Genomic DNA, 20,898 nt, shown 5'->3' on the forward strand with positions numbered 1-20,898 from the left:
AACTTGGATGAGCCTCCAAATGGAATACAGCCTGGTCCCCACTGCCTAAAGGCAAGTTGTATTAGATTTTGCCATTTCATCATTCTGCTTGGCTTCTCTGGTTCTCTTGGGGGACTTAAGGAATGTCAAATGACTCCGGTTACTCGACTATAAAATAAGGGAGTTGTTCAACCTCAAAGGGCCCATCTTGGCTCTAAATCTATGATACTACAAATTCTACTCCAGATGAGCTAACTTCACCCATATATTTATTTTGGGCACACACAGAGATGAGATCTTTAAAAATGTCAGCCATCAATTCATTAAGTCCTTCCCTCTCTTCCCAGACCATTCCCAATTGGTTTGTGGATGTGTAGAACGAGCCACAGGCATTTCTTCAAAGGGGTGAGGAGAAAGAGGGGTACTATATTGAATTATCTATGTGTGTCTCTTTTGTCCCTATGTCTACAAATAGGCAGTCTGATGAAGCTGAAAGACTTTCTTAAAAGGCTTAAGATTTAATGTGTTGTTGATAACTTCATTATCCGCTCATGTAATAACAAGAGCTAACATATAATATTATATATAATATAATAATATATAATAATTATAATGTAATATATATTAATAATGTAGCCCTTTATATATGTTATTTCCTCTGGTCTTCATAACAACCCAATGATGTAAGGGCTATTAGCATCTTCATTTTTACAGATGATGAAATAGAGGCAGACAGAGGTTAAATTACTTGCTCAAGGTCACATAGCTAGTGAGTGTCTGAGGAAGGATTTGAATTCAGGTCCATCTAATTCCAAATGTAGCAGAGTATTCACTGCACCATCTGGCCACTTCTGATAAGCATTTCTATTCTTCATGACTCAAGTTTACTCATCTCTACAATTATGAGGAAGATAGTATCTCTAAGTTCCTAATTGCTCATGGAGATCTAACAAAGATTAGTTGGATAAAGTCTGTGAAATTGCTGTTAAGTCCTTCAAAGAAGGGTGTAATAAATACAAGGTATTAGTGTGATGTCCTGTTAGCACTTGCTAATGAGTCTGGAATCTATAATAAAGGTAGACTGTTGCTATTGTTAAATGATTTCTGGCAAATTTAGGAGAAACTTAAAGGAGGAATTATTTTTTTCAAATGGCTTTTTGTTTTAGGGAATACATAAATGTGTTAAATTTCATTTTTATTTCATTTTGAGTTGATTTTTTTTTAACCCTCACCTTCCATCTTGGAATTAATACAATGTATTGGTTCCAAGGCAGAAGAGCAGTAAGGGCTAGGCACTGGAGGTCAAGTGACCTGCCCAGTGAAGTGTCCGAGGTCAAATTTGAACCCAGGACCTCCCATCTCTAGGCCTGGCTCTCAATCCACTAAGCCACCCAACTGCCACCATTGAATTAATTTTTTACAGTTTTTTTGTCTTTGCATTTCAATTGCATTTTCAAAAAAAAGTACATTTTCATTCCCCTTTCAGAATAAGTTGGAATTAATGAAAATTAGATCTATTTTTCCTTACCTTCTGATGAATATGCCTCTTCTCCCCCCCTCTTTTTCTTTTTTAAAGCTTGTCCTGCTGGCAAAGCCTTCTGAAGAAATCACTGACTCAGCCATGGATGCTGAAATGCCGTAGGGTGACACTCAGCATTTCTCCCATGACGATGCTCTTTGAAGGAATCTCTCCTAGATCTTACTCACAGGGTGTAGGGGCCTGCAGTCTCCAAATTAATCTTGGCAAACAAGAAAACATGAAAAGGAAATATTTTGGTTGATCTTTTTTTTTTTTTAATTCTAAAGCTTATTATCAGATCCAGACATCTTCTGCGCTTTCCTATGTCTATTTCCTTGTCTGGGGAACTGAAAGGACAACATCCTCATATCATAACTCATGCTTGTTAATTACTAATTAGTATCTATTAAAGCAATCATCACTGGAGACAAATCAATAGCAAATATGCTTCTACTTGATCCTGAAAGGGGTTTGTAATTTAATGAAACTTCTGAGCTTTAACTTCATAAAAACAGATCAAAAGAAATGTAAAGTTTGTAGCAATAGACCTTTCTAGGATTTTCTATTCATCCTGTTCATCATTCCTCCCGGCTCCATAGTCTTCCATCACAACCATATACTGCAACTTGTTCAACCATTCCCCAACTGATAGACAACCCCTTATTTTCCATTTCTTTGCCCCTACAAAAAAAGCTGCTAAAATATTTTGGTCCAGATTGATCCTTTCCCCTTTCTCCTATCTCTTTGGGTTACAGACCCAGTAGTGGTGATGCTGGGTCAAAGGGTATGCGTAGTTCTGTAGCCTTTTGAGCGTGATTCCATATTGCTGTCCAGAATGGTTGTTTCAGTTCATAGTTCCACCAACAATGTATCAGTGTCCCCATTTTCCCACATCCTCTCCAACATATCTCATTTTATCTTTGCAAAAACTCTTGGAGGGAGTTGCTAACATTAGACTCATTTTACAGATAAAGAAAACGAGAGCTTAAATAATATCCAGGGCCAGTGATTAGTGTGATGGTTAAAATATTGGACTTGGAATTGAGAGGACCTGGATTCATTTCCTACAACTGACAATAGCTGTGAGTGACCATGGGAAAGTCATTGAGCCCAAGCTCCAGATAAATCTCTAAGATATCCCTCTAATGGGTTCTTAGACTTTTCTGAGTCAGGAGTTCCCCTGGCAGTCTGGTGAAGCTATGAACCCTTCCTTAGAATAATGTTATTTTTTAAAAGTCCTTACTTTTTGTCTTAGAATCAATACTGTCTATTGGATCCAAGACAGAAGAGCTGTAAGGGCTAGGCAATGGGGGATAAGTGACTTGCCCAGGATCACATAGATAGGAAGTATCTGAGACCAGATTTGAAAGAATAATGTTTTTAAAATCACAAAATAAAATGCATAAAATTACAGTAGAAACCAATTATATTTAAATGTCATGATTAAGCTTTAAAAAAATAAATCCTAGATTGTGATCCTCTCTGAGAATGTCAGAGAGAAATATTTTGATGGGCACTGATAGAAAGAGGTCCCCCAAGATAAAACCGTATCATCACCTTAGCTGGATCAGAGAGGAGACGGGGTCCCATGAGCATAATCTGACATATCCTTAGGAGGGTGCTAACTGCCCAGGCTATATTTAAACTTCTGTTTTAATACAGCTGTCCTCTTGGGCATTAGGAGACATCAGTAGGAACCCCATGTTGTCTCACTGTGTTGCCTCACAACAATACTTGGCAATGAAACCACAACCCTACAATCAGAGCCACTAAGCAGTAGCAACTTTAAATTTCAGGGAAATCCCCAGGTTTATTTATGACTCATGGATACTCCTAGTTACACAGTTTCTGTTTTGGATTGTGTAATTCCAATTCTAACTTGGATTTTGAAGTGTGATATAAAGAACCAGGTTTTATGAATTTCTTTTTTCTCATTATACTTGAATTGGTTGGGCAAGCACTCATTTATTTAAGTGGGAAAATCATGATCTCTCCTATAAAATGCCACCTTCCTCATCCCATTCCCTGATTTCAAAACCCACAATCTAGAAACCAAAATGAAATTAGACTGGTTATATTTGATTAAAGAGGCTTCTCCCCACTCTTGGCCAAAATCTTGCTTAATGGAGATTTCTCAAGTTCCTAGTCCAGTGTGGGGATGATTGAGATCTTTCCCTGAAGAAATAAGCATGTTTCTAGTTACTTATGCCTTTAAAAGACAGTCTTTTTTCCTTATTTGTGCTATTATGGATAGAATTTAGATCGTCTGAGTTGGATGGAACCCTTCAGGGTAAACTCGTCTGCAGTGCCCCTTTATTTTACAGATGGGGAAACTGAGGTCCAAAGAGAGGAAGTGACTTGTTTCAAGGGTACATGGAGAACTAGTGGTAAGATAGTACAAAACTTAGCTTTCTAGATTCTCGTTCTAGGGCTCTTTCTCTCATCATCCCCTCTGCACCTCTGTGTTCAAATTGTGGACAGAAAGACGTATGATGGGGAAGGCTCTCCACCTCCAGAGAAAGAACCATTGGAGTCGTCTTTCATATCAGTGAATTTATAATTTTATTTTAGGTTTTGGTTATGTATGAGTGTTCTCTGACAACGATGACTGATATGGAAGCAGGTTTTGCATGACAATAAAAAATGAAAAGCAATTGTGGACAGATGTTGTTCACAGAAACTTTAGGAAAGAAAAAAATGGCGGCGTGTTTCTGGATGTCCAAGTTGTTCTGCCCCTTGCATGCCCCCAAGCTCAGTCTCAGCCACTTCCTAAGATGAGGATTATTTTTCATCTTCCACCCTGGATGACTCCACCTTTGTGCAATGTGACTCTCCAGCTTCACCTTTGACTTGAAGAATTGTGGAATTACAGCTTGGCAAAGCCTGGCTTCAGGTGTTGAGAAGCCGCCAACACCTCAAGCAAGTAACCAAAGCAGTGATTAATTGGATGTTAAGGAACAGTCATGGTCATGGATGCCTTTTCCACCTTGATGTTGTATGGAGCTTTTGAAATAAAAATATAAAATTTCTGTGATCCTGGCAATAGGCACATTGATTTAAAGATGGAATCTATCGATGCTCTTGCTGAGAACGCCTTGTCCATGGAAGGGTCTTGTTAGCTCTGGAGAGACTGACTGAAAGAATGAACAAATAGACAAAGGAATGAATGAATGAAATATTACGTACTTATGATGTGCCAACTGTGCTAAGTGCTGGGGACATAAATACTAAGGAAGTCCCTGAATTTAAGAAGTTTCCATTCTACTGAGAGAGATAATAGAAAGAAAGTTCCCATGATCCTTAGGGCACAGCAGTAAAGCAAATACTAATGCTGCTTCTTTAATAATCATCAATAATAAATAAAAATAATAACAGCACATACATTCTGATGTTGAGCCTTGGCCAAGGGCTCTGGTGGCAAGAACTTTCTTTTCATGGTTTTCAATAAATACGGCTTGAATGAAATTAAATGAAAATTTTAATTTGGGATTTCTGTATCCTCAAGTCAACAAGCTTTAATTAAATATCTATATTTGCCGAGCTGTGCTGTGTTTTAATTAGTAGCTTTGCCAGAGTCTTTGGGCCCAGCCTTCTAAATAGGCATGTACACTGGATAAGCTGTCTACCACCCTCTTGCACACAGGACTCCAAGAAATCATATGTATGTGGAATTTTGGAGTTGGAATAATTACAATGATAATAACAATACTTAGCATTTATATTTTGCTTTAAGATTTACAAAGTGTTTTTCAAATATAATCTCATTTTATCCTCATAACAAACCTGAGAGGTAGGTGCTATCATTATTCCCATTTTATAGATGAGGAAACTAAGGCAAGTGAAGGACATGACTTGCCCCAAGAGTCACACAGCTTTAAGTGTCAGAAAGCAAATTTGAATTCAAATCTTCTTTATTCTGGGTTCAGCACGCTATTCTCTGCATTCCTTAAGGCTATTGAAAAGTATGAAAGATCATTGCATCCAGCTTTCATTTCACAGATGGGGAAACTGAGTCACAGAACAGTGAATTTCTCAGGGTCATGCAGTTCGTCAGGGGCAAAGCTGAGAACCAAATTTTTTGACATTGATTCTAGTTCTTTTCCCCCTGTACCAAACTGTCTTTGTAAAATTGTTTGTAAATAAATTTTGTAAATAAAAAAAATTCATTCATCCATGAATTCAATTTGGTCTCTGTATTCAAAGCCTCAAGTGTCTATTTTTCCTGGGTCTTCCTACACAGCATGTCCAAATGACCTTTTGCTATCAGTCTCTATGAGACAAAATAGCTGTTTAATATAATTCAATGTCATTCATGTACATTAAGTCCCTAATACAGTGTTCTGATATGACTCCTTAAATTCAAGTCATACTCAGGTCTCTTCTGGGGTGACAATAATAGATTTAAGGCTAGGCAGAATCATAATGGGTTTAAGCTGTTATCTCTGGAAGAGATTGTATTTCATTTAATGGAAGCATAGATTCAGAGCTAGAAAAGACCCTTCCTTTTATAGGTGAGGAAACTGAGGCTCAGAGAGATTAAGAGACTTGTTGGGGATCACCCCGAATAGTAAGTGAGGGACAGAATTTGAACCCAGGTACTCTGCCTCCAAATCCAGTCAGTGCTTTTTCCTTTCTATCACCCTGCCATTGTTCTTGACATTATTATGTTGGTGGCATGTTTTAGAAAGAAAGTAGTTGTCCTTTCTCACTGGATAGACCTCTTCTATGATTTGCAATCTGAACCTAAGCCATGAGTATGGAACTGAGTCAAAGGCTTTGTGCTAATCAAAAGAACTTTGTCAATGTTATGGAGCTTTGGTGTGGCTTTTCACTAACCACAAAATAATAATGAATGCTCTTTCTGCTCCTGAGACCTTCTGGTTTGTCTTTTTTTTGTTACTTTTTGGAAGGTCAAGATACTTTAGTAAATAGAAGGTTGTTTAGCCTTGGAGTCATATCTCATCTTGGACATTTATTAGCTGCATGACTCTGAATGGGTCACTCACTTCTAAGGATCTTATTTTCTTTAAAATAAGGGAATTGGACTAGTTGGCCCCTGAAATCCCCTTGTTCTCTAAATCTCTGCTACTCAACTAATGATCTTTTATTAGGGATTCTAGATTTTTTAAAATGATGTAAGTCAGGAATGCCTTGAATAGAGAACGTGAAATTGGCCTTTATTTGAAGGGTTTCCTGGAATTCTTATCTTTTGGTAACAAATATGTGATGTCTTACATTAATAAAAATGGGGTTAGGGCTTTCACCAGAGAGGAAGCTGGTAATGTGCCTTTTAAAATTAATTATGATTAATCATCCTTTATTAATAATTAATAAATATTATTTTATTATTTATTTGTTAATTCTTTTATTAACTCATGGGTTGCTATGATGCATTGGAGTCAATAATTATGGGGATTTTCTGGATTCACTCTTTCCCAGTATCACCAAGAAAATCTAGCATAATATTTAGACTAGCATTTGTGTAGAGATGTAGGGTTTACCATTCACTCTCCATCTGTTATCTCATTTGAAGATAAGAAACTAGAGTCCCCTTCCTTGACATAACTGTTTTGTGATGTCCTTTATTAACAGCATGAAAGCTTTCTATTTCCTATCTGATGTTGTGCTATTCATGTGTTGGTCTTCTTTTGACCATGATGATGTCCAGAAGTTGTTTACACTTTTTAAGGGTTTCTCCTCAAATTCCTTTGCTTCTCAAGTCTATTTTTTTTCGTGGTTTGGCATTGATGTTGAATTGTTTATTTTGCTCCTTTGACTGATTTGGCTCTCTTAACTTTTTGACATTTATTTTTTATTTTATTAAAAATTTGTATTAATGTATCAAGAGTTTCTCCTATATATTTTTTCTCCTATATATTCCAGAAAGATTCAATTCCTATTTCTTTTTCATTGCCATTAATTAGATGATTTTATTGTGTGTCCCAGTTAGAAATGAACATTCTGCCAAAGTCTTTCTTTCTCAGCTTACTTCTACCATTATAGTATTTGATGTCTGCCCTTATTCCCAGATTACTCCATCTTCCTCCTTCTGGCAATAGCCATAGCATATACTCATCCTGTGCAGGTCCTGACATATTTTTATACTTTTAGTCAAATATTTTGGGCAATCCACTTGTTCATGATACTTTGAACAGATACTAGTCTTTTGACATCATTCTGTTTTGATGTAGTTGGCCTATTAGCTGGATTTGTGCCTTAAAACACACAAAAAAGACAACAATTCCACTCTAAGTGTGCCCATTTCCTTTTCAAAATTGTTTGAGACAATGCTATTTTTTTCTTTTCTAATCATTTTGTGATTAGGTAACCCCTCTGGAATTTGTGTTTAGGATACATTTTTAGTTCCTTGGAGTTCTTTGACTTTTCTTTCCAGATTTAAGTTTTTTTTGCTCTTATTTCTTAGTTTTTGCTTTTATTTCATTTAATCTGGATTTAGTAATGAAGTTATTCCTGATAATTGACCTGTTTTGGTCTGTAACCTTGGCACTGAGTCTATTGCTGACAAAAAGGTGTAGGAAGAATATTTGCCAATAAACTGGTAAGATCAATTTCCATTTCTGTTATATTGACACATAATAAAAGCACCCCAAGCTTCAGTCGAATTCATGTGCGTGCACAATTTGTCTGCTTTAGTGGTTGGTGCTCCTCATACTGGAGCAATCTCAGAGGAAATCATTGAGATATGAGTTAATTCAACAAGCACGTATTAAATTCCTATTGTATGTGCCAAGCCTGTGCCAAGAGCCAAGATACACAGAATGGCAAACACGGTCAACACATCTTTTGTAGACTCACTGAAAGCATCCATGGGGTACTTCTAATAGCAGACGAGGATGATACATTCTTTCTCTGGTTCTTACATGGGGAAGTTTCTTCTGCTACATCTTTATATCTCAGGGCTTTCTCTGCTCTTCCCCTGGCTTGATAGTTATATACATTTAGTATGACAATCTCTATTCAAAGCTTTTTTTTTCTCAGGGCACCAAGGTGGCTCAGTGGATAGAGTGCCAGGCTTGGAGAGGGAAAGACTTGAAAGTTCAAATCTGGCCTCAGATGCTTCCTAGCTATGTGACCCTGGCAAGTCACTTAAGCCTCATTGCCTACCCTTGCCACTCTTCTGCCTTGAAACCAACACATGATATTGATTCTAAGATGAAAGGAAAGGGCTTAAAAGGGGGAAAAAGTCAAGTCAATTGCCCAATGTCACATTTCTGTTTGCCTCAGTTTCTCCACCTGTAAAATAAAGTAACAGCACCCACCTCCCAGAATTATTGAGGGGACAAAATGAATTCACAATTGTCAAGTCCATGGCACATAGTAAGCACTATATAAAAGTTAGCTATTATTATTGTTATTGATTGGCAGAAATGGGATTCAGACCTCGATTCTCTGCCTCTTCATCTTTCCACGTTATTGCTATGACTTCCTAGGATGGAGAAAAATGGCCTCAAACCTTGAAATCTTCTCCTGCTTTTTTTTTATAAGAACCCCTACTACACAGACACCCCAAAATCTGGGCACAGGCATCTAAAGGAGCCAGGTGGTGAAATGGCATTTTTATTGGTTCCGACCTCTGATCAGTTGACCTATAGACTCTTTCACAATAGTTTTGCTCTTGGTTTAAAAAGAGGAAATAAAACTATCTGCTCCTTTGGATCCCAGGCATAGAATTCAGGGAAATTTAAGAGCTCTCCTATGGCATTGTTTTCCATAAAGCCAGCTGCTACTACGGAGTTTGATGAGCCCGGACCTTGTTGGCTAATGACATAAAATATTAATAACTAACAGTGTGGGAACTATAGAGCCTTCCTCCAGTCAGTGTCTAGTTTCCCAGTTCTGAGGCCACCTTATGGAAAGGGCATGAAATAGGAGCTTGGGTGCCCTGTCTTTCTCCTACACCTCGGAGGGAGCAGAGACCCAAAGAGAAATGTCCGTCGTGCCCTGGGAATATCCATGATGGGAAGCAGGACCAGATTCAAAGGTATGTACCTTTCACCGGGTCGGTGATAACAAGGGGAGATAAAGAGCATGACCTTGGACATCGGAAGGGCCATTGTTGTCCAGACCCACACGAGGGGTTTTTGTCTGAACCCCATTCAGTAAAACAGTGACTTTGGGTATCATTTAATAGAAGAAATCATTGATTGAATATGTAGCTACAATTTGCTGATGGCCATTTTCTTTCCAGAGAAGCAGGTTCTTTCTTAAAATGAAGGAAATCAAGGGAGAGATTTGTGAGTGGAAGAATTAAGGCTAAAAAGGTTGCCCATTTATTTTGGTCAAGCAGTCAATGATTCTCCAAATTAGAGGTCCTCTGGCCCTGGGTCCTCAGTCTCCCTTGTGTCCTGGACCCTGCTGGAAGCCTGGTGACTCCTGTGGATCCCTTCCCAGAATAATATTTGTTGTTTCTGTTCAGGGTTGAAGGAAATGCTACTTCTAAAATGAGAGCTTTTTCTCTTAAATTGTCAATAAGGCAAAGAGCATTTATTAAATGCCTACTATATGCTCGGCACTAACTAAGTGCTGGGGATATAAAGGACAACAACAACAATTCTACTACTACTACTACTACTACTACTACTACTACTACTACTACTACTACTACTACTACTACTACTACTACTACTACTAAATGCCCAACATGGCCAAAATCATAAACCCCTGAAACCTATGTGGAGCCTTTGGAGTCCACATACCCCAAGCTAAGAACCTCTTGCTTTATTTTTTTTTTAAACCCTTACCTTCTGTCTTGGAATCAATACTGTGTATTGGTTCCAAGGCAGAAGAGTAGAACCTCTTGTTTTAGAAGAAGCCAGAGACTGGGCTAGATTTTTTTTCTTTCTATCTCTAGTGCTTAGTAAGTTTTAATACATTTTTATAAGTTATAAATTAAATACTTTTAATAAATGCTTGCTGAAAGGCAGCCTGGCTTAATGGATAGAGAGTCAGATCTAGAGATGAGAGGTCCTGGGTTCAAATTTGTTCTTAGCTGTGTGACCCTGGGTAATTCACTTAACCCCCACTGCCTAGCCCTTACTGCTCCTCTGCCTGGGAACCGATACACAGTATTGATTCTAAGTTGTTTAAGGGCTTTAAAAAATGCCTGCTGAGTGCCTGCAAAGTCCTCGTTAGCATCCTTCCCTAAGAGTAGGTCACATTAGTCACTGGGAATAAAGTAAAGTGGCTTTCTCTTGTTAATGCTGTTTAACAGCCACAGTGCCTGCCTCGCAGAAGCTCATATCATCGTAATCATAGTGTTTTGGGGCTTTTATTTCCAGAGTTCAAAGCCAATGATCAAGGTCTGTTTATCTTCCCAAACTTCTGTGGGTGAGGTGACTAGGGATGGAGGTCATTTTACAAATTGATCCACAGAGACAGAAGATTCATGAGGCTTTGTAGGGAGTCATGGCAGATCACTTATGACCAGAGACTCCAGGCTCCTGTTCTTACTGGGTAATAAATGCTCTTAAAAAAGAATTGGGAGCAGCTAGGTGGCTCAGTGGATTAGGAGTCAAGCCTAGAGATGAGGGAGTCCAACCTCAGACTTTCCCTAGCTGTGTGACCCTGGGGAAGTCACCTAACCCTCATTGGCTAGCCCTTATGGCTCTTCTGCCTTGGAACCAATCCACCATATTGATTCTAAGATGGAAGATGAGGGTTAAAATAATTAAAAATTTAAACAAAAAAGGAACCTCAAAATCCCCATTCAAGGGCACAGTGTGCCTTGTGATTCTCCTTAGACAAATTCCAGGGGCCTTGAGCTTTCTGCCCAGAGAGGTGCTGGCAGGCTTCTATAAACCAAGCTGCAGCTGTCCTCAGGCTTAGGTGTTTTCTACAGCTGACAGCTTAGAGCTCTTCTCTTTGGAAATAGATTAAATGTTTTTCTGAAGAAGATCAAAGAGCTTATTAGTGGCTACCCATTGTAGATATTTTCTACTTTTGACTTCATCTGAATTTTCTGCATATATATGAAAATATGTAAATATATATGCAGAAAGTGAAGGTGAAATGAAAGGTATATATAAATATGTATGTATACGTATATATGTATATGTATATACATATGCAAATAGATGTTTGCCTAAATAATTTTCTTTTACAAAATGTCAAGTTATTTTTTCATTGTATTAATATTTTATTAATTTGTTCTACTATTATCTCACATTAATCAAAAAATTTTAATAGTCTGCAATACATGTCTATACATATTCAGCAAAACAAGTCCCTTTGTTAGCAATATCTACATCCAAGCTGTGGGACCCCATGGCAAGTCACTTAACCCCCAGCTGCCCAATTCTTACTCCTCTTCTACCTTGGAACCAATGCTTAATATTGATTCCAAGACAGAAGGTAAGGGTTTAGGGAAAAAAAGGAAGAAAGAATATGTATGCTTCTTTCTACATTTGAACATCATCACCTTTCTCTCCCTCCCCTCTGTCTCTATCTCTGTCTCTTTCTCTCACTCTTTCTGTTTTTGTCCTTCAGTTTTTCTGTCTCTGTTTTTACCTTTCAGTCGTTCTCTCATGTCTCTGACTTTGTCTGCCTGCCTGTCTTTCAGTCTTTATCTTTCTCTCATTCTTTCTCTGTCTCTGTCTCTCTCTTTGTCTGTCTTTCAGTCTTTATCTTTCTCTCATTCTTTCTCTGTCTCTGTCTCTCTCTTTGTCTGTCTTTCAGTCTTTCTCTCTCTCTGTCTTTGTCTTTCAGTCTTTATCTTTCTCTCATTCTTTCTCTGTCTCTGTCTCTCTCTTTGTCTGTCTTTCAGTCTTTCTCTCTCTCTGTCTTTGTCTTTCAGTCTTTATCTTTCATTCTTTCTCTGTCTCTCTCTCTTTGTCTGTCTTTCAGTCTTTCTCTCTGTCTGTCTTTGTCTTTCAGTCTTTCTCTTTCTCTCACTCTTTCTCTTTGTCTCTGTCTCTCTTTGTCTGTCTGTCTTTGTCTTTCTGTCTCTATCTTTGTCTATCTGTCTGTCTTTCAGTCTTTCTGTTTCTCTCTCACTTTTTTTTGTTTCTCTCTCTTCTTTCACTCTTTCTTTCTCTGTCTCTCTGTCAGGAGGTTCATCCTCTTTCTTCTGCTGCTATCAATTAAATGATAATGTTGATCAGAGTCCTAAACAGTCTTTCATTGTTTTTCTCTATGATTTTTGTCTATAAATTATTCTCCTAGTTAGATAAGCTTACTTCACTCTGCATCAGTCCATAAGACCTTCCCAGTTTCCTTTGAAAATGTCCGCTTCATCATTTCTTATGACTTGGCATCATTCAGTCACACGTATGCATCACAATTTGTTTAGCCATGCCCCGAAGTATCAGCTTAATAGATGAGACTAGAGAGGAGGCCAGTAAGAAAAACAGCAAAACAGGCCAGCTTTGAAAGCTACGCTCGAACTTATTGGATACTTAAAAAGAAAAGTCTCCAATACATAACACAGAGGTCTACAATTTTGTGTACACTCTTATTTTGTTCAATTATGCACATGAAAGCGCCTTTTTGGTGTTTGTCAAATTCAAAGAGAAATAAATTTTCTATCTGTAAATTCAACACATTTATTTATTTATATAGAAACACAGAGGACAGGCACCATTTCAAAATTTCCTTGTTGGATTTACTACATATTCCAAAAGAAAAGCCATCGGTGCATAATGGAGACTTGGCAGTTTCACACACATTCCTTTCTATTCTACTCCATATATGGAAATGCCCATTTTATGAGATAACTTCAGAATGAAAATAAATAAATTAAAAGAAAAACAGGGAAAATGCTGGCTTTCCCCAAGCCTCATTCATTTTGGCTCCAGTCAATGCCATGTCTAGAAATGTAGGCTTGGCTACCATTTTGGAACAATCTTGCAGGTTCTTTATTAATTACAAAAATGAACCAATTTCCAGCTCCCTAAAAAGCAAGGACTCCAGTAACTCAGGGAAGACACAAAGGCAGGCTTTTGCACTTTCTATAAGAGGAGCCCCAACCCCCTCTAAGCTGAATGATCTTTAGCAAGTGGGTTGGACAGAAGACTCTAAGTTGACCTTTTACAGCGTTAAAACTATCTTCCCTTTACTGAGGGCTGATCTCTTAGGTAGGTGCATAAGCAATTGACTCCTTCCCACTTTGGCCCTTAGTAGTAGCTGGGATTTGTGTAGCACTTAAAGCTTTGCAGAACATTTTCATATGTTATCTCATTTGATCAGCACAACAACCCTGGGAAGGGAGGTGCTATGGTTTTTTCCATTTTATAGATGAGAACATTTAGTCTGAAAAGGGTTAAAGGACTTTCCCAGAGTCACCCAGCTGGTATAAATGGTTGGGGAAGGAGTCAAACCCAGGTCTCCCTGACTCCATGTCTGATGTTCTAACCATTAGACTGCCTCTGATTCTGTTTGAGTAACCACTAAAACAAATGAGGAGGATATAGGCTTAGTTTCCCTTTCTGCCCTGACCTAGAATTTGAATCAGCATTCTATCCATAGGACATGTGTGAACTTCTATATTAAAGCCTGCATTAAAAGAACCCCAAACCAGAAATCAAACCCAGATAACTTTCTACATATATATACTATATATATACTGTGCATCTTACATATGTAATATGTAAGTATTAAACATGCAATATGTATATATCATATATCCAGTGTGCACATTACATATACAATTTGTATATTATATGCAACATATGTATTATGTTTATAGTGTGTATTATATATATGCATATTTTATATGTAATATGTATATATTAGATATACAATGTGTGCACTATATATAATGTGTATATATTATATACAACATGCATCATATAAACTATATGTATATTATATACACTATGTATACATTATATATATAATGTATATGTATAGGTATTGTAAAAATTAAATTAGTATCTAGTAATAAAAATATTACATTTTATGAGGTTTATTAAGGATTATTAGAAATCAAGGATACAAAATAAAAAACCACATGCCTATGGCTGATTAGCCCATTCAAAATCCCCGTGCTTAGCTTACTTGCTACATCATTGCAATGGAAGAGAGAGCATGGGAGACATTACTGCCAGTTAAATACCAATTGTGATCTCACCAACGTGGAGACTCAGGTGAGATTATAGGGAATTCTGGGAAATATCAAGGACTTCTGGGGATTGCAGTCTGGGGTTCAAAATCTCCATTTTTACATTTGCCCCTGAGGCCTGTGGAAGACTAGTCTCTCTGCTGGGGGCTTGTAAACATACCAACTTTGAAATTACAATAATTTGAGGATAAGAGGAAAAGAGAACAAAACCAATGATTGCTACGTGCACTGACAAAAAGCCAGTAGGGGGCAGAACCCATCGGCATGAGAGGATACATACAAATCAAATGCATTCAAACCCCACACAGTTCAAATCACCACATCCCAAAGTTCACTCTGGATCTTCTGGTGCAGCTTGTGGTCTGTGGAGGCATCTTCATGGTGTCTTCTCCAAACAGTTCACTTTCTGGATTCGGAGAGGTAGCGTGTTTCTTAACCTAAAATTACTCTCAAAAGGAATTTAAATGTTGCAATTTAAAATAATAATATTTTATACAGTATGTATTAGACACAGTGTGAATCATATACATACAATGTGTGTATTATATGCATATGTGCTATGCAATGTATATTATATATACAATGTGTATAGTATATGTGCTATATAACACATAATATACCACATAAAATGCACACATGCTATATAACATGTATCATGTTTATGATATAATATATACATGCCATATAATATGTATCACATATTATACATAATATGTATAGGTATCACACATATATATATATTATATGTACATGCTATACAGTGTATATCATATATACAATATGTATAACATAACATGTATAGGTGCTATATATTATATATAATATATACATGCTATATAATATATCAAATATATTATATATACACATGCTCTGCAATGTGCATCATATATACAATGTGTGTATTATATATAATATGTCTACATGCTATTCAATGTATATCATATATACAATGTGTATAATATATAATATGTATATTGCTACACATGTATCATATATTATATAGAACATGTATACATGCTATACAATGTGTATATCATATATACAATATGTATATATTATATATACAATGTGTACATAATATACAATGTTATATGTATCTACACAAACTATACATACACCCCTACATACATACACATAAACATGACACACATAACCTATTTCATATAAAATGCACAATCCTGTCCAGATAATTTTTCTTTTTTAAGAATTTCAAGTGAAAATATTTTTATTAATCTGTTTTTCCACTACTAATCTCATGTTAATCAAATTCTTTAAAAAATTCTTCTCCACACGTCTCTGCATGTCCAGCAAAACAAGCCCCAACATTAGTTCTGTCTGCAAACATATGCCACAGTTCTTTTTCAGCTTCACACACCATGGTCTCTATTTGTATCCGTATGTGGAAAGGCTCGTTTTATGAGATGTTTTAAAACTGGAATAAAAATAAATAGTTCTATAAATGATATGACAATTCTACACGATATGTAAATTATGAATAATAATCAATTAAAACAAACTGCAGGAGTTGGAATGACTGAGCTGAGCTGGGCGTCCATCTGAACACGGGCTGGTATTCCCCAAGCCTTAAGTCACTCTACGGCTCCCCTGGGGAAGGCTTTGGGATTGGTCTCCAAGCTCCCAGGGGCTGCTTGGGCAACGCGCGCCTGCCTCAGTGGCGTCACTCTGATGTCATTCCGAGTGATGTAATCAGATGAGGTACACATCCTTAGCATCGGTTTGTGGATGCCTCATAAACGTGTCTTACAACATGGTTCAAGGAGTTACTCTAGGAGGGCCAAGGTGTTGTGGTTTTGTAGTACAGCAGGAGAGGAATTATGTGGGGCTCCTCATTTTACTTACCCACTGAACTCCAATGAATCACTTAATTCAGCCTGAACCTATTTTTTCCCCCTTAGGCAGCTTTGAACTCTTTTATTCTTCTTTGGCTTAATAGGAAGAGATGTTTTTATTGAGTCTGGATTTGTTTCCTCCCTTCCCCAAAATAGACCAAGAGTGAAATGTAGCCAGAATTCTATTTACTTGGGATTATGGGTATATGGGGAACCCCCCCCCCCGCTTTTTTTCCCAGGGTTCATGCGAGCTAGATTGGGTGGTGGAAAATGAGGTAGATGGTGATAGTGAGCATTGATATAAGGATTTGTTCTGGCGTTTTACAAATATCTCACAGCCCACTGACTCTACAACCTCTTGTCTAAGCAGCATTTGTTCAGAAAGGAAAGAAGCGCCTTTTATGCCGTGTGTGCCTTGTACCCACTGACTGATGCCAGTGAGTGCACTTTACTTCCAAAGTGGTGGATGACTACAATAGTCACTCAGAACTCATTTTTTTTTTAATTTCCCCTTCTTCCCAGAGGGTCTCAGCCTGCATATTGCCATTAATCTTAAAAAGTGTTTCTCCTAAGGGAACTGCTCAGGGTTTGGAAAGAAATAAGATTCTAACTGTAGGTGAGAATTTACATACAGTGATGGGCATAAAATATAAAGCAGTCTCACTAGCTGTGCCCTAAAAGGAAATGTGTAGCCTTGTCTGAATACAGCTGCAGAGCCGGTAATAAAATTTAATTATTAATTTGCAGCTGATAAAGAGGCTGGTGGACTTGACTGAAAAGCTGGGATTCTAGAGAAAGCGATAAGAAGGGAGCATTTCACAAATTCTGCTTCATCCTTTGTTTGCCTTCATGGAAATGGGTGGTGGCTTAGCATTCATTTTTTCAGTGTGACAAACCAAAGAAGATACTTCTCCTAGGCAGGTGCTGTTTGAAGCTGCGTTTTCGTTTCCTGCTTTTATAGATGTTGTCTTTTAAAAAATGTCTGTATCATATTTTAAAAATATTTTTTTCAATGACGTGTGAAAACAATTTTTCATTTTTAAAATTTAAAATTTAAAAATTTAAATTAAAAAATGACTTTCATGAAAATTTTTTAGATTTTGAAATGATTTTCATTTAAAATTTTCATTTAAAAATGTTTTAAAACATTCATTAAAAAATATGAGTCCCAAATTCTCTCCCTCCACTGATCTTCTAGAACACAGGCATTGCTTATCAAAGATGGGGCTAGTCTGGCATGTTTAAATGATAGGTTATCTTACCAGCTGGGTCTAAATTAGGTCATGCCTTTTCTGGGGTGAGATTTCTCATCTTTGTTCTCTTCTCACACTCCTGAATGATTTGCTTGTTTTCACAGTTTGTTCCCAATTTAACCCTGGTGGCTGGCCCCGTCTGTGTGTTTTCCTACTGCCAGGTGTGACACATTCTTGATTAAATGAGAGAGAGATTTGTAAAGTGCCTGGTACTGTGCCCTCCACATAGTAGGCGCTCCCTCTAGAAATGCTCACTCCCTTCCCCTTGATCACAAGTTAATTTTTAATCAGGGTTTCACTCACTCCAGGAGATTTCTGGACACAGAGAAAACAGTGGATGGAGATGGACTATTTCTGTTTTCTCATCCTGGAGCCTCTCTTTGGTTAAGGTTCCTTCTCACCTGGGCAGCTCCACTAAGTGGGACCTGAGCTGTCTCTTCCTTCTGTCTTTCCTAGCCTCCTGCTTTCATCAATTTTCTCCCCATTCTCTCCCCCCTCTTCCCTACTCCCCAAAGCTCTACAAATATGTCTTATTTGATTCCAAACTCCTTTGGCAAGAGGGAAACAATGGAGTGGAAACCAACGATTTCATACACGATGGATTCTGAAGATGAGTCTGCCCACTTACCTTTCTTACTTGCCAATGAGGGTGCCAGAGAGAAGAGAGGGGAAATCGAGTCCGATTCCACTACCCCCAAAAGGAGAGTCCTTAGGAAGGTTTCCTGGGCTGTTTGACTCGTGTGTGTCTCTCTACTTCTGTTTTAAAGACCCTAGATATCAAAGCTTGGAATCCTTTATTTTCTCTTCTTTTCTCTTGTCTTGTCTTGCCTTGTCTCGATTTCTCTTTCAACCCTGACCTTTTTAATACAGGTTCTAAGACAAAAGAGAGTCAAAAGCTCGTCAATCAGATTCCCAAATACTTTCATTCCAATTTGAGTTGAAATAATGCTTTTTTATTTACCTCCTCTGTGTGTGTGGGCAAAATGTGTATGGGCACATTTGGGAGAAGAGGCAGGCAAAGGACCAGTTCCAAGAAGATGGGAATGGAGACACCCTGCCATGTGTTGGTGTCTGCAGACTTCCGAGGCTCCTGCCTCGGTTTGCCTAGGAGGTGGTGACGTTGGCAGGCCAGGTGGAAGGTTGAGACTTGCAGCTCTGAGTAAATCCCAAAGAGGTAGGAGTTTGTGGTAACCAGTTGGCAGAGCTGAAGTTTCTGGCTGATGTTTGCAAACAAGGACCACCCCTAGAGAAGGGTTACAGGAGATGAGGCCACCAACTGTCTTAGAAGCCAGAAAGATAAATGTGGGTGGGATGATGGCCCGTTTGTTATATTTAAGAGTGACTGGACTGGAGGAGGAGGGGGAAGTGAAGAAAGGTCAGGGAAGGCTTAGGACATGTAATGATGACTTAAAAAAAAAGAGGAGCAGCTAGGTGGCACAATGGATAGAGAGCTGGGTTCAAATCTGGCCTCAGACACTTCCTAGCTGAGTGATCCTGGGCAAGTCACTTGACCCCCATTGCCTAGCCTTTACTGTTCTTCTGTCTTAGAACAGATACACAGTATCGATTCTAAGACAGAAGGTAAGGGTTTGAAAAAAATCAAACAGTATTTTTCTTGTCTAAGTGATGTTGTTTCTTCCTTTCTCCTCTTTTCTATTCCTCTGAGGAAGTATAAAAAGCTCTGAATTCAAGTCAAGTTATGTCCTTACATATCTTTGCTTTCAGGTATGGTTGTCTTATTAAAGAAAATGAGGTCTTGTGCTATTATGATTGATAATAATGGTAAATGGGTGCCTATGTGGTGCTGTGGATAGAGCACCAGATCTGGAGTCAGGAAGACTGAGTTCAAATCTGACCTCAGATAGTTCCTAACTGTGTGACCCTGGGCAAGTCACTTAAGTCTATTTGCCTCCATTTTCTCATCTGTAAGATCCAGAAAAGGAAATAACCAGTATCTCTGCCAAGAAAATCCCAAATGGAGTCAAGATGAGTTGGACATGACTGAAAAATGAACAATACTAATGATATAATAGCTAGCATCAAGGAGAGCTTTAAGGTTTGCAAATATTCTCTCATTTTATCTTCATGATCACCTGGGGAGGTAGGGAAGTAGGTGTCACTATTATTCCCATATCATCAATGAGGAAACTGAGGCAGACAGAAGCAAAATGACTTGCTCCAGGTTACATACAGATAGTTTCTGAGGCAGAATTTGAAATAAGATCTTCTTGTCTCCAGGACTAATGTTTATCCACTGTGCCACTTGGCTGCCTGGGATATCTGTCTGTCTATCTATCTATCTATCTATCTATCTATCTATCTATCTATCTATCTATCTATCTATCTATCTATCTGTGTAGCTATAACATCTACCATCCATCCATCCATCCTTCCATGTATCTATCCATCCATTTATCTATCCATCTATCTATCTATCATTATCTATCTATCTAAATGTGTGTAGACATAACATCTACTATCCATCCATCCATTTATCTATCCATTTATCTATCTATCTATCTATCTATCTATCTATCTATCTATCTATCTATCTAAATGTGTGTAGACATAACATCTACTATCCATCCATCCATTTATCTATCCATTTATCTATCTATCTATCTAAATGTGTGTAGACATAACATCTACTATCCATCCATCCATTTATCTATCCATTTATCTATCTATCTATCTATCTATCTATCTATCTATCTATCTATCTGTCTGTCTGTCTGTCTATTTCTAATCTCAATATAAATTCACCTTCTGTTTATCATCCATTGTCTGTCTATATCATCTATCCATTCATCTATCTATCCATTGGTCTATTCATTTATCTACCTATCCATCTGCTAGCCCTCAATCCATCCATCCATCCATCCATCCATCCATCCATCCATCCATCCATCCATCTATCTATCTATCTATCTATCTATCTATCTATCTATCTATCTATCTATCTCTGTCTGTCTGTTTGTCCATCTTTCTCTCTCTGAAAATACTTTCCAAAGAGTAGGCACACAACACAACAAAGGTGATGAATTTTCTAATTCTTATGTTATCTTAATAGAAACTGAGAACTTAGAAAATGTTAGCACAATGTCAGTCAGTCAAGCAGCATTTTATGTGTGGGGTCCCATGCTAAGTGAGGGGGATGCCAAGAAAGAAAAACAAACAAACAAGTCATGGTCCCTGCCCTCAAGGAGCTCACATTTTAGT

At 37.8% G+C, this 20,898-nt stretch overlaps 1 protein-coding gene across 1 annotated transcript in view; it reads left to right on the plus strand.

The window, feature by feature from the left end:
* The window catches only part of KIFC3 (kinesin family member C3), a 104,906-nt gene that overhangs the window by 9,308 nt on the left and 74,700 nt on the right, over positions 1–20,898 (plus strand). The gene's annotated exons all lie outside the window — the stretch shown is intronic.

Source organism: Monodelphis domestica, chromosome 1 (genome assembly GCF_027887165.1).
Source record: "Monodelphis domestica isolate mMonDom1 chromosome 1, mMonDom1.pri, whole genome shotgun sequence".
Lineage (NCBI taxonomy): Eukaryota > Metazoa > Chordata > Mammalia > Didelphimorphia > Didelphidae > Monodelphis > Monodelphis domestica.